The sequence below is a fragment of the Suricata suricatta genome, chromosome 8, assembly GCF_006229205.1.
Source record: "Suricata suricatta isolate VVHF042 chromosome 8, meerkat_22Aug2017_6uvM2_HiC, whole genome shotgun sequence".
Classification (NCBI taxonomy): domain Eukaryota; kingdom Metazoa; phylum Chordata; class Mammalia; order Carnivora; family Herpestidae; genus Suricata; species Suricata suricatta.
The window spans coordinates 89,085,884-89,100,386 of NC_043707.1; positions in this window are offsets into that span (position 1 = coordinate 89,085,884).

Here is a 14,503-nt window from a genome sequence, read left to right on the forward strand (position 1 = left end):
CATTCATTCAAATAGCAGCCATTCACCGAGCACTACTAAGGGCCATGTAACATATAGGCACTGAGAATACACAGATGAAAAGACATGACTTCTGTCCGCAAAGATCACCGAGCCTAAACAGAGTACAGTAGGAATAGATAGTTCATATAACTGATTATATTACAGAGGCACCACGTGCAGCAGCAGCATACCGGAAGGTTACAGAAGTCTGCCTAGGAAGACCAGAAAAGACTTCACAAAGAAGGTAAACCTGAACCATGCTCTAATATGGTAAGTAAAAATTTACTAGAAGGGTAAAGGAAAACATAATTCTAAACAAAACAAGATGTTCTCTCACTGATCTTTAGCCACGAATAAGATCAGCCACCAATAAGAGCCCTATTAATGGCTGTGGGATCATTAATAAGTCATTCAGTCCTTCCAATCTTATGCTTCTATTGATGGAAAACAATTATTTGCCATATATATTCCTGATATGGCTGTAATCATATAGGATCAATATTTAATTTTTTTAACATTTATTCATTTTTGAGAGGCAGAGGGAAACAAAGCATGAGTGGGAGAGGAGCAGAGAGGGGGAGACGCAGAATCTGAAACAGGCTCTCGGCTCCAAGCTAGCAGCACAGAGCTTAACCAAGAACCACGAGATCATGACCTGAGCTGAAGTCAGACACTTAACCAACTGTGCTACTCAGGTGCCCCTCAATATTTTAAAATGTTAAGATGTTGCATCCTTTGGATGACAAAGCAGTAGCTTACTGGTATTAGTGGTAGGCATTTGCAGATTCTCCAGTATAAACTCTATCCAATGCAACCCAGTTGTTATATAAGGGAAGTTCTCTGAAAGTGAATTCAAAAACTCTAGGTTAAGATTCCAACTCTGTGGCACATTTATAAAAATAAGCACAATGCCTCCCGTCTCACAGGGCATATTGTGAGGACCTAATGAAATAGTGAATGGTGCCTGGAAGGCTCTTGCACATAGCAGATCCTCATTAAATGATTTGTTGAATCACAATCCCATCATAATATTTCTATTAAGCCTTCTCTCTCCACCTTGCCACAAAGATACTCACTGTTGCCCTCCTTCCTTTTAGAAAACATAACTAAAATAACATGACCTTATATAACTCTGCTTTAGAGCTCCTTATGTCTGAATTTTCTTGTTACCAAGAGAACATAACATCTGCTTCACTGGGGAAAGACAGTCTCCAGGGATCTGAACATGAGGTCAAGATAAGTCTGACAAGGTAAACATTATAATCATAACAAAAGGATAATCTTAAAATGAGAAAATAATATGTCTGAAATGCCATTAATCCCAAATCCTCTATAGTCCATTTATATATGATTATAAGAAATAACAAGTACTGATAAATTATTATATAACCATGAATATAATATAGAACACTTCCCTTTATAATTAATGAAAAAAGCAATATTTATTTCTCTCTTTTATCTTAAAGCTAAATAACATCTGGGTCACAAAGTCTTTTGGTCTTATCTATACTTTATAGATTGTCACTATAAATGTGTCATTGTCCTAAGGACAGCCAATCCATATTAAAAAGTTTCATAGTTGTTCTACTTAACTGTGTTGTGGAAATTATGCATATGCAAAACACACACACATATCATGGGAATGTTGATCACATTTTTCCAAAAATGTGAACAGACTTCAAACACAATGCAAAGGTTACACGGGTCTTCCTATTCACTTCTGAACAAACTATTATTGATAATTTGAGGTACTAGTGTTATTTCAGTCTTTATCCTTGCTTTGATGATAAAAAAAAACAACAACCATTATCATTTGTTAAGCTTGTATTAAATCTAAGACTATACTAAGTAAGACTGAATAGAGAGTAAAGTACCCCGAGTCCATAATTTCTATCTGCAAGTTCTCCTGTTCCATTATCATATGGACATGTTTTTAAGAGTCTTACAGGAAATGAGATAATGGTCTCAAGCCTACATCTTAGGAAACAACCACTCATTTATTTAAAGAAAATAAAAATTTTTAAAGAAAAGAAGAGGTATAGATCTAGTATTTGACAGGCACTGCTAACAACAGAAGATACTCAGTCTGGCTGCCAAAGAGCTCACATTCTAGGACACTGCAGTGTTGAGTGAGCAGTTAATGAGCATGATGCATTGTGTACAGAAGAAACGCCTAGAAAGAACTGAATAGCACAAATAAGAGGACCTTAGTTTTATACCAGTGCATGGCTTTGAAGAATGAATAGACTTCACCAAAGAAAAATAGTTGGAAAATTAATCCAGCCAGAAGAAGCATTACAGAGACATTTGGCATTATGGTATATTTGGTGAACTATATCTAGTCGGTATGGCTCCAAAGAAGAGGATCTATAGGATGAAGAATAGAAGAAACATCAACTGGGAAGATGTGTAAGATGCAGAACATGTTGGCATTTTAACGTAACGCTAAATCGTATGGACTTTACTCCACACAGAATTGAAGTAGGAGATGTTTTTGAAGAATTATAAGCAAGGGATCAAAATGCTCAACTCTGCACTCTAGAAAATGTATTCTTGCAGCAATAAGAAAGTAATTTGAAGGGAGTAGGATCTTGAAAGAATGACAATAACAAGACCAAAAGGATTTCTCAAAAATGTTAGGAAGTAACTAAGGAGACAATAGGGACAGAAACCAAGGGTGTAAGAAGCTTTAAAGAGGAGGCACAATAGACATGGTCTTATGATACGAAAGGTCAAGAAAAATAAGGACTAAACAGTGATTGTTAAGCTGAGAGATTAGGTGGTCATTAGCCAACTTTGAAAAGAACAATCTCCAGAAACTTAAAGCAGTCAAGCTCGGTCTGAAGAGGTTACCGGATGAAATTAACTTCTTGAGAGTCCCTGAGTACTAAAAAGATTAGAGTATATTCCCATGTACAATTCAAAATAAAAACAGCAATGCAGAGCCAATCAAGATTAAAATCGAGAAGAAAGTCTAAAAGAAATCATTCAAATACCCAACCCTATGACAAAAGGAAAATTTCTTTTATTCCTAAAACAAAGTCCTGATCCCACTCTCATATAAACCTCCAACAAATAACTAGCCAAGAAGAACTCACTTCACTCAAATATGAATCACAAAAGAAAGAACACAAGATCTATGCAAGGAAGGACAGAAGGAAGGAAGGGAGGGAGGGAGGAAGGGAGCAGCGGGGTAGGGTAGAAGAAAGAAAGGTCAAAGAACACCACTAGATCATGAGACTAGATAAAAATTTTAATCAAGCACATTACTATTAAATTGTGTGTGTGTGTGTGTGTGTGTGTGTGTGTGTGTGTGTGGAGAGAGGGGGGGAGGGAAGCAGAGAGGGAGGGGGAGAGAGAGAGAGAGATGACTTCTATAAAATAAGATCACATAGAAGAAACACATTAAATACTGTATTTAATACATGGCATAGAGACTCAATAAATATCTTTCAAATGAATGACTATTGTAAAACAACAAAAGAAGATAAAAAGTGAATGGGTGAATTGGCTGACCTTAGTAAAGAAATGGAATCACATAGTAAAATCAACATAGAACTAAAAGCCAAATTGCAAATTCGCAGCAGAAAAAGGGAAAATTGATGATGCTAGAAACATAGTATGATATAGACTTACATAAAGCAAGCATTTGGAAATGAAGAGTTTAAAGGGATTAGAGAAATAATGATAAATAAGGAAAATAGGCAACACATAATTAATATCTTTGAAAAAGGAATGAAAAATGGAAAAGCATTAATATAAAGAGCAAATATCTAAAGATATAATTTAAGATAATTTTCCAGAAATAAAAGAACACTGAAGAGGAATGAAAAGACATAGTCTGGTCCAGGAAGGAGTGACCCATAATGACCATATCTTAGTGAGGTCAATAGATTAAAAAATGAAAAATTATGGGGCACATGGGTGGCTCAGTTGGTTGGATGTCTGACTCTTGATTTTGGCTCAGGTCATGACCCCAGTGTCATGCAAGGCATCAAGCCCTGCACTGAGCACGGAACCTACTTAAGATTCTCTCTCTCTGACTCTCTCTCTCTCTCCCCTGACCTCTTCCACACTGGTTCGCGCGTATATGCTCTCTATCTATAATTTAAAAAACCTGTTCAGATGCAGTAAAGAAATTAACTCACCAGTTAAATGTTTAAACAATAATTTTTATCGCTAAATATGTTTATGAACTTCATATATGTGAAATTGCATAGTATGTTCTCTTGTGTCTAGTTTCTTTTGTTCAGCTTAATGTCACTGAGTTCCATCTGTTTTGTCACATCTATCAGCAGTTTATTTTTTTTCTTTTTTGTGTGAGAAATATTCCATTTATAAATATATCAAAATTTGTTGATCCTTTCTCCTACTGATAGACAACTGAGTTGTTAACATTTGGGGGCATTATAAATATCATTGCTAAAAATATTTTTTGTGAGTTCAAATATATTATGTCTTGGGGTACCTGGGGGGCTCAGTCAGTTAAACGCCCAATTTCAGCTCCAGTCACGATCTCACAGGTCATGAATTCAAGGCCCAAGTCAGACTAATAACACAGATCTTACTTCAGATCCTCTGTCTCCATCTCTCCCTCTGCCCCTCCCCTGCTCTCTCTCGCTCTCAAAAATAAATAAACTTTATATATATATATATATATGTATATATATATATATGTGTGTGCATATATATATATTCAGTGTACATACTGAATATAATCACAGTATACTTAAATTTAAAAAAACTGGGGTGCCTGCTTGGCTCAGTCGGCTAAGCGTCAGGCTTCAGTTCATGTCATGATCTCATGGTTTGTGTGTTCGAGCCCCACGTCAGGCTCTGTGCTGACAGCTCAGAGCCCAGAGCCTGCTTCAGATTCTGTATCTCCCTCTCTCTCTGACCCTCCCATGCTTGTGCTGTCTCTCTCTGTCTCTCAAAAATAAATTAAAGAAATATAAAAAAATTTTTCATTTAAAAGAAACTGCCAAGCAGTTTTCCATTGTGATTTTATTATGTTATATGCCAACCAGCAATATATGAGAATTCCAGTAGTAAATTCTCACCAGCATCTGGTATTGTCAGCAATATTTTTTTTTTACTTTTGACATTTTATAAAGTATAAAATGCCATCAAATTATGGTTTTAATTTACATTTCCGTGACAATAGTAATGCTGAGAACCTTGTCCTGTGTTATTTTGTCTTTGATGTTTTATGAACTGTCTGATCAAGAATATTAAACATTTTAATCAAGTTGTTAATATTTTCATTATTAATTTTTATAGACATTCCTTAATATTGATACAACTTCTTTGCTAGATATAGTTCCTCCAGTCTGTGACTTGTCTATTCAGTTTATTCGAAGAGTTTTTATAAGAAGTTTTTAATATCGACAAAGTCAAATTATCAATTTTCTCCATTTACATTCAGTCTTTGCCTACCTAAAAAGCACAAAGAGCCTTTCCTATTCTATTGTCCTATTTTCCAATTCTTCTAGAAGTCTTATAATCTTATCCTTACATTAAGTACTATGGTCTATATGAAATGAATGCTTGTGTTCAAGCACCACTGTAAACATCAACATATCTGAAGTAAAAATTAGCATATTAAAAGTCACAAACTTTAAGTTGACTAGTGTAAAGTTGTATAACATCACCACAATCAAGATATAGGATATTTGCCTCACCCCCAAAGAGTTCCCTCTTGCCCATCTGCAATAAATCCTGTTTCCCACAAAGAGTTTCTGGTCACTATTGATCTGCTTCTTGTCATTATAGTTTTCCCTTTTCTAAAATCTAATATGAATAAAATAATATAGCATGCAGTCTGACACATATGGAATATTTTGTTCAGCATAACGCTTTTGAGATTAACCCAAGTTACCATATATATGAATTGTTTTATTGTTATCCCCAAGTGGTGTTCCATGAATGAATACACCCCAATTTATCCATTAACCAGATGATAAACATTTGGGTTGTTTGGGGGTCTGGTGACTATGGACGAAACTAAAACAAACAACCAAGTATAAAACAACATTTGTAAGAACACATGTTTTCCTTTCTCTTGGGGTAAATACCTAGGACTGGGATAACTGAGTCATTTGCTAAGGGTATAACTGCATAAGAAATTGCCAAGTTGTTTACCAAAATGACTGACGTACTTTGCATTCTCCCTAGCAGTAAAAGAGTTCCAGATGCTCTGTATCCTTGCCAAAACTTCCTATTGTCAGGATTTGTGTTTGGTTTTCTTATTTTAGCCATTTTAGTGGGAGTGTCGTGGTATCTTATTACAGTTTTGAATTACATTTCCCTAATAACTGATAATGTGGAACATCTTTTCATGTGTTTATTTTCCATTCATATAACTTTTTTGGTCATTTAGTCAAACCTTATAACTTTATCTGGTTGTTTTTCTCCTTACTGAGGTGTAGAAATCATTTACATATTCTAAAAACAAATTCTATACAGATATATGCTTTGCAAATATTTCCTCCAAGGCTGAGGCATGTAGTTTTATTTTCTAAAGAGTGTCTTTTAAAGAGAAAGGCTTTTTAAGTTTGATGATCTCCAATTTATTTATTTATTTTAAGTTGTGGAGTATTTTTTTATGTTCTAAGAAATCTTTGATAAGCTGCTGGTCACATAGATTATTCTCTTATCATTTCTCCTAAAAACTGTATATATTTAAATTTTATATGTAGGTCCAAGTTCCAATATGAGGGATTTTTAATATGTGGCAGGAGATATGGTCCAGATTATTTTTCCCACATGTATGTTAAAATATCCAGCATTAATAGTTAAAAATATTATATTTTCCCTCATTGAGTTAATAAGGCACTGTAATCTAAAAACTGCTTGATTGTATATATATACTGCATGGACTATTTCTGGACTATTACATTCTATTGGTCTTTAGTATTTATCCCTACACTCCACTGTCTTAAAATCATTTAGTTTAAGTTCTCTATTTTTCTTTATCAAAATTGTTTAGCTCTTCAAAGAACTTTCTCAATGTAAATTTCAATATATATCAGGAAATACCTAAAAAGTACTGTAACTTTATTTTTAAGTGAAAATTTTGAGTGAAAGATAGCCATGAATTCCTAAAAGTTCCAAAGACTGATTTAAAAAAATGGCCCAGAAAGAAGATTCCTAAAAGAAGAAGAAGAAGATTCCTTTCAAAAAATGATTCCCACACACCTTCCTTCCACAACCATTGTCCACCATTAATTCATCCCTTCCTCCTTGAGGAAGTACAGTAAACCTTCATTACATTGCTTTCTATGTACAAACTATTTTATCATGTTATTATTTATTACTTATAAGCTTGTTTTCCATGGACACTTTCTAATTTGGGTAAATTGTTGAGTATCAGGGGATACGATTAAACCAATCTCATGAAAATATTTTCTCACTAAGGTCTTTTCACTAATTAGAAGGATTTTAAAGAATAAGCTAATTAATCAAGGGACTAGTGTATTATTCTGTATCTTGTAATAATGATATTGAGTAGGTTATCCACAAGATGGTCACCCTGTAGTAGTCTATTTTAAATACAATATTTAATTATTGTATGATACTTCACTCCTAGTCTATTTTACTAATTTTATTTATTTATTACAGAGAGTTGTTAATTCATTGTCATTTATTAGAGGAAGTAGTTTACTTTTCAACATGATATTATTTATTCCACTAACTACAGTTTCACTCCTCAGTATTGTCTGAGGGATGCATTTGAACTACCGGAATGGAGGTTGCATATGGAGGCAATGTCTTCATGAAATTTAGTTCTATAGAAAAGATGCAAGAGAATAAAATCTATAGAGAGAAAAAGCTACAGACAATGAATAAAAGATTTCTGTTATTGTTCCAAATAGAATGGACTTGAATAAGTCTGCTTGTGAAAAGGGAAGAGCAGATACAAAGGGAGATGTTGAAGGCAAAAGGATAATGATGAAGTAGAAAGGGACTGAGATCCATGACACAGGTAGATGATCAGCTGTAGACAGAAGCATGGCCAGGACTAGGATGAGTGCGGATGCAGACACTTTTCTAACTGGTGACAGGCTTCAGCAAAGAGGGTTTATGTCTAACGTGGACATTTTCCTTTTAAAAACTATGGTCTGAGGGCACCTAGGTGGCTCAGTCGGTTAAGCATCTGACTTTGGCTCAGGTCATGATCTCAAGGTTTGTGAATTTGAGCCCCATGTCAGACTCTGTGCTGACAGCACAGAGCCTAGAGACCGCTTCGGATTCTGTGTCTCCCTCTCTCAGCCCCTTCCCCATTGGGCACACGTGCTCACTCTCTCTCTCTCTCTCTCTCTCTCTCCTCCCCCCCCACACACACACACACAAATAAAAACTAAACATTAAAAAAATTTTTTAAACTCCTGTCTGATATCAGGGAGCTGAACGCATCATGACTTGCCAGACTTAATAACTGAGTAAAAGGCATAAACAGGCTTTGAGGCATGTTTTGTTTGGTGATTCCCTTTAATGGTAAAACAAGATCTTGACCTATTTAAATAAGGTCACTCAATCTAAAACAGTTACTTATTTATGGTGGCCTCTGTCAAGATGTTTAAGTCATGTGTTCTTAATTTATATACTATCAATATTACAGGCATCTCTAATTTGTAGAAAGTTTTGAAGCAGAAAACATTAATTCCAGTCTGTTTTAATTACCATCGTCTTAAGTAAGGTATTTACACAGGCCTCAGTTTATTCACAAACAAAATAAAGGGATTATGGAAGATAATTGCTGCCCTGCAGCTCTAGAATTCTATGATCCTAAGGCTTTGTTAGGTTTTAAAAGGGAATTGCTGTTTTAAGAGTTTCCCTCATATCAAAGCACAAGTAGATGAATGGATATTAAATATAAAACACCTGCAGACAAGATTTAACAATGGGCCTTTACTTCTGAAATGGACAGTTATCAGATTATCAGACTAAAGATGATATCACGGGCCATCTGAGCTGTATCCAATCTATTAATCACTCCTAGAACAACAGTTTGACCTCTAAAATACACTTATTTCATTTTCTACAGTGAGAAGTAAAAATAATATTGTAAGGTTTAATAGATGGAGGCAGAGATGGGAGGACAAAGAGACCACGTTATGGAGCCAAGAAGGCCTTTATTGGGATCTGCAATTCCCGGGCGGGGTTCCGTGACTCTGGAGCGGGGAGTCAGGGAAGTTGCACCTGATATGGGAGAGCAAGGTCTTTTATGGGTACAGAAGTTCTGGGTTTGAGCTTAGGTGGGCTGATAGCCACGTAGGGTCTTCTTTGTACGGTGGCAGGATTCAATTGGCTGTTCGCTTCGGTGGGGAGGGGGATGCTGGAATTCCATGGGGAGGCATTACAGTTTGAGATAGTCCAGATTGAGAGTGGGGGTCGTCAGTCCTGGTGGCGCCTGGATCTGTTATCTGGCCTGCAATAAAATGGCCACTGGTGCCTTTCAAATGGCTCGGGTCATCCCAGGTTTGCAAGTGGGGGTTATCAGTGTTCGCAGCTTTCCACATCAAAGTGGCTGCTCAGTTGCTTTCCCATGGCAACTCTTACAAATATGTTCTTTTTTTTAAGTTTATTTCGTTATTTTGGGGGAGAGGAGCAGACAGCAAGGGGAAGAGAGTGAATCCCAAGCAGGCTCCACACTGCCAGCAAAAAGCCCAATGTAGGGCTAGAACTCACAACCTGTGAGAGCAAGACATGAGCCAAAATCAAAAGTCAGAGGCTGAACCGAGTCACTCAGGTGCCCCCCCAAAAATATGGTATTTTTAATATTTATCATGCAATCCATCAAAACAATTTACACAGATGCCAACTATTTATACATGCCACTCTGGAAATTCTGCCATGACCTGCACCAAAATGAAACAGTATTTCAAAAAAGAAAAAGCATTACAGCCTTAAATCCACTAAAATACCAAAAATAGTAAACAAATGAAATAACTAAGATTAATTACATTGATGCACATCTGTTCAGCATTTCTTATGTAATTCAGACTTTTGTTACTGAAACAAGACAGGGGTATTTTATAAAATGAGCTCAACTAGATAAGATTGGACAGTTTCTTTACTGGGACACACAGAAGATGATACACCAAAGAAGAGTAATTATACTATATTGTATGACAGCTGTAATGAGTATAAATACCAAGGAAGGAAAAGTGACTAACCTTTACAATATTTCCATCAGCTGATAATTATTTGCTTTAATATAATAAACAAACAAACAAACAAATGATACAGGTTCTGTTCTCAGGGAACATTTAGCAATACATCAATAGTAACAAACTTAAGAACATCTTTCACAAAAACATTCCCTGATGTCTTATTATATGCCATATACTATTCTAAGTACTTGATCTCCTTTAATTTACTCACAAAACAGATGCACATTCTCCATGCTATGTTCCTTCAAGATGCTTGCATACACTTCTTTCTTTTGTTTTTCCATTCTCCTCCATAAATCCAAATTCCTTAAAATTAGTTTAAACTCTTTCTCTCTCATGGGACTCTATGCCTCTCTCATCTCTGATTATAGCATATTTCACTTATTCTTTAAATGGTCTACATTACTTTGTCTCCAAAACTAGAGTACATTGAGACTGAAAATATTTTATTTCAATCTGTCACAATGTCTAGTTATATATGATTGTATGTTTGACCACAGTAAGAAAGTGGCCATGGTAAGAAAAGCAGTACTAAGTATATTTGCATCTGCGATGGTGTCTAATTTACCAACTGATTTAATTTGAGAATTCTTAAGTTTCCAGGGTAAGAAAAGTTTGGGTTTTAACTATATTAAAATAAACATACAACTTAATGTACTCAAACACATATATTCACACATATGATCACACATGAACAGACATAGAAATGGTCTTTCCAGGCATATGCAAGGCAACATAAGGAAATGAATTACTTTTATGTTTTTTTAGTTTCATTTAAGTAGGGGAGTTGAACCTAAATTTGAAAAATAAGCAAAATGATGTTGGATTTTGCCAGTCAGGGGGAAAATAAATTCATAAAGATTTAAATTACAGAATTCCTCAAGTCATTATAAGATTTACAGTTCTAGCAACTCTAAATTCCTTGTATTCTTAATGGCACAAATTGGATTTTTTAACTGTATGGATTAGTTAAGTTAGAGAAAGCTGAACTTTAAAACTGTTGGGTTTGCCAAATGAATACCTGTTCAACCGTGGCGTGATCCATTTTAGGGATATGTATGAACTTTGGTCAGATTATAAATCCAGTTCAGCTCTGCAATAAAAAGGAATATGCACTCCCTCTATTGCTCAGAGCAATAGTTATGTACTCTGTAACACAGAAATGTAGGTTTTCCATGAAGATGTCTGCTAAACACAATGACTCCAAATGAAATGGAACTTCTGAGTAAAGGCACACTGTAGCCCATATGCTAATGCAATGTGTCTGTTCTCAAGTGTCCCCACTAAATCAGCAACCACACAATAGGAGGCTGCTGCAGTGTTCTAGGAAGACTGTCCCCGCATCTCCCCCAGCCAACTCTCAGTCAGATGCTGAGTTATCTGGCACCTCATTAAAAGGACAAATATTTTCCAGAAGCAGCATGTGCCTTCCTTGGCTTTGATTCTAAACATACTTGATATTATGGAGCATTTTATTTTGCAAAAAAGATTTATGATTTATTTCATATATTTTAGCACTTGATTTGATTTACCCCCAGTATAATACTGAAGTGTGAAAAGCAGAGAATCAATAAGAGTTTGCATAACATTTTACAGTTTACAAAGTGCATTCACATGAGAGTCTCAGCTAATTCTCTTAACCCCCATAAAATATATAATTTCTAGTTCCATTTTACCAATGAGCAAATGAGGCTCAGAAGGGACAAATGGTTTGTCCAAGGTCAGAAAACTAATAATGCGATGCAAAATAAGGTCTCATGTTAATACCTTAATTCCAAGTTCAGTGTACCTTCCACTCTTATGGTCTAAATTAGTTCATTTGTATCTTAGAGGAAATTAGTTCATTTGTATCTTAGAGGAATTCAAACATTTCTATAATCTGTTGCATTATTGGATTACTTTTCTTGTACAACCTTTTTGGAAAACATTTTATGTCTGTATGTATATACCATAGTGCATATTGAAACATTAAATCTGTCATCATTCATCCACATACTGATCCTTTCATGCATACATTGTTTTTTTTCAAACAATTATCAATCATTAAGAAAATGAAATTTAATATCCCTTGTTTAACCTACCCTTACGTTATAAACCTTTCACTGTGTGGCTATTCAATATTAATACTGGTTATTGACAGTATAACATGCCATTATATCTTCATCAGAATTTATTTAACATTTACATATTATTAGACATTGAGATTATGTCCAAGTTTCTGTTAGGGACTATGCTATTGACAAAAAATTCCTACACTTCTAAGGAAAGACTGGTTATTCAGTAGCCATGGTAATAAGTAGTTACCCAGCTGAATTTAAACTTATTTAATTGATCAGTGACAATTCACCTTAATAACCAAGTTTCTGAAAGTCAGCCAATTAAAGACACCTCAGGATTCTGAAATTCGGCCAAGTGGAAACAGCTTCACTTCAGTGATCACACTTTTGAAAGTCAGCCCATCAGCTGACTGATTGGTAACCACACTTCTATAAGCAAGGGTCAACCAATCATTAAACAGTGTTTTAGGTACCCAAATACTTAAACTCCAAACTTCCTCAATTCTTACAAAATCAGATTCATGCTTTGCTCAGAAAGGTCTATGCTTAAAAAGCAAAACTCTCCTTTGCTTAAAAAAGTAAGTAATTCATGGCGCCTATGTGGCTTAATCAGTTAAGCACTGGACTCTTGGTTTCAGCTCAGGGTTCATGGGATTGACTCCTACATCAGGAGCTGCTCTGGTGGTGTGAAACCTGCTTGGGATTCTATCTCTCTGTCTCTCTCTCTCTCAAAAATAAATTTTTTAAAAGGTAAGAAATTCAGCATTTTATTTCAGATATTGAGTGATAGTCTCTTCTATCAACAAAGATGATAATTTGTGCATTGGCTTTGTTCCTCCTCTTAATTGTGTAAGAATCTGTTCTCAGGAAAGTGATTGTTAGGCCAAGTAGCATAATGCTGTATAATGTCATGCTATTTTTCTCAAGAGTTATTTTTATTAACAATGCCGTCAGCAGTGTATAAATATATCTGTGCTACAACAACTTCAACAATGCTGGCTGATATTATATTTTTAAATGTTTGTTGACTTAGGTAGGCATAAATTGGTAGTTTAGGAAGCTTTAATTAGTAGTTTTAGATCATTTTTCTTCAAGAGTCCACACTGACATGAGTATGAGAAGACCGTAACGGATCCCAAGAAAATGAACTGGGAAGGTGCAATAAGAAAGCTATGTCCACTGTGGGTCCTGTTGGTAACTACAGGAAAGAGAAGTCAATCTTTAACAAGGATTGGCAGCACACATGGTTTTTTAAGAATGAGTGTGGGGGCGCCTGGGTGACTCAGTCAGTTGGGCATCCAGCTTTGGCTCAGGTCATGATCCCACGGTTCGTGGGTTCAAGCTCCGTATTGGGCTCAGAGCCTGGAGCCTGCTTCAGATTCCGTGTCTCCCTCTCTCTCTGACCCTCCCCTGCTCGCACTGTCTCTCTGTCTCTCAAATATAAATAAAACAACATTAAAAAATTTAATTAGAAAAATGAGTGTGGTAAATTGGACTCTCTGCGAAGCAAATACTGAGGCTGAGATCAGCATCCCAGATAATTATTAGGAAGCCCTCTCAGCATCCATATTTGTGCAAAGTGAGGACAAAGAAACAGGTGTGGTGAGGGAGAAGTTGACCTTCTGTGCAGTCCCCAAAGAGGTCTCAAATAATCCTATGGCTGTCTCATGCTGGGTCCCAAGGACCAAGCTCTTCATTCCCTGCACATTGATCAGTCGCTGGGTGCGTGCTGCTCCAAGGAGACAGGACCTTCATGAGGACAACTGACTAAGGGCAATTCCTGAGAACATGAAAAGCCATTCATCAGTCCTGAAGGAGGGGTCTGCAGGGTGTAGCCCAGCATTCACAACACAAACAGAGAACGTACCCAAAGTGTTTAATTTAAGAGCATTTAATGAAGGGACATTTTACAGAACTACAGACAGGGTTAAGAAAACTGGTAAGAAATGGTGAAGCACCCAAGGACTAGCAACAGTGGGTGCTGCCATACCCCTAGGCTCAGTCAGGCACAGGAAGGGGACAGAGCTACTGAAACCTGAAAAGAGCTGGAGTCAAGATTGAGGCAAAGGAACACAACCTTTGCCAAAACTGTGGTCTGGGAGGAAAGAAGAGGGATAACAAATACATCAACCCCAACCACTCTCTTCACTTTCCCTCTCCTCTTCTACTCCTACCTCCCATAAACCAAAACCAATGGGAATCCAGAGGGCAAGGGAGCATCAACAATGGAGTCTTGGAGGTCAGCCTCCTGGATCACAGAAAAGAGCAGAG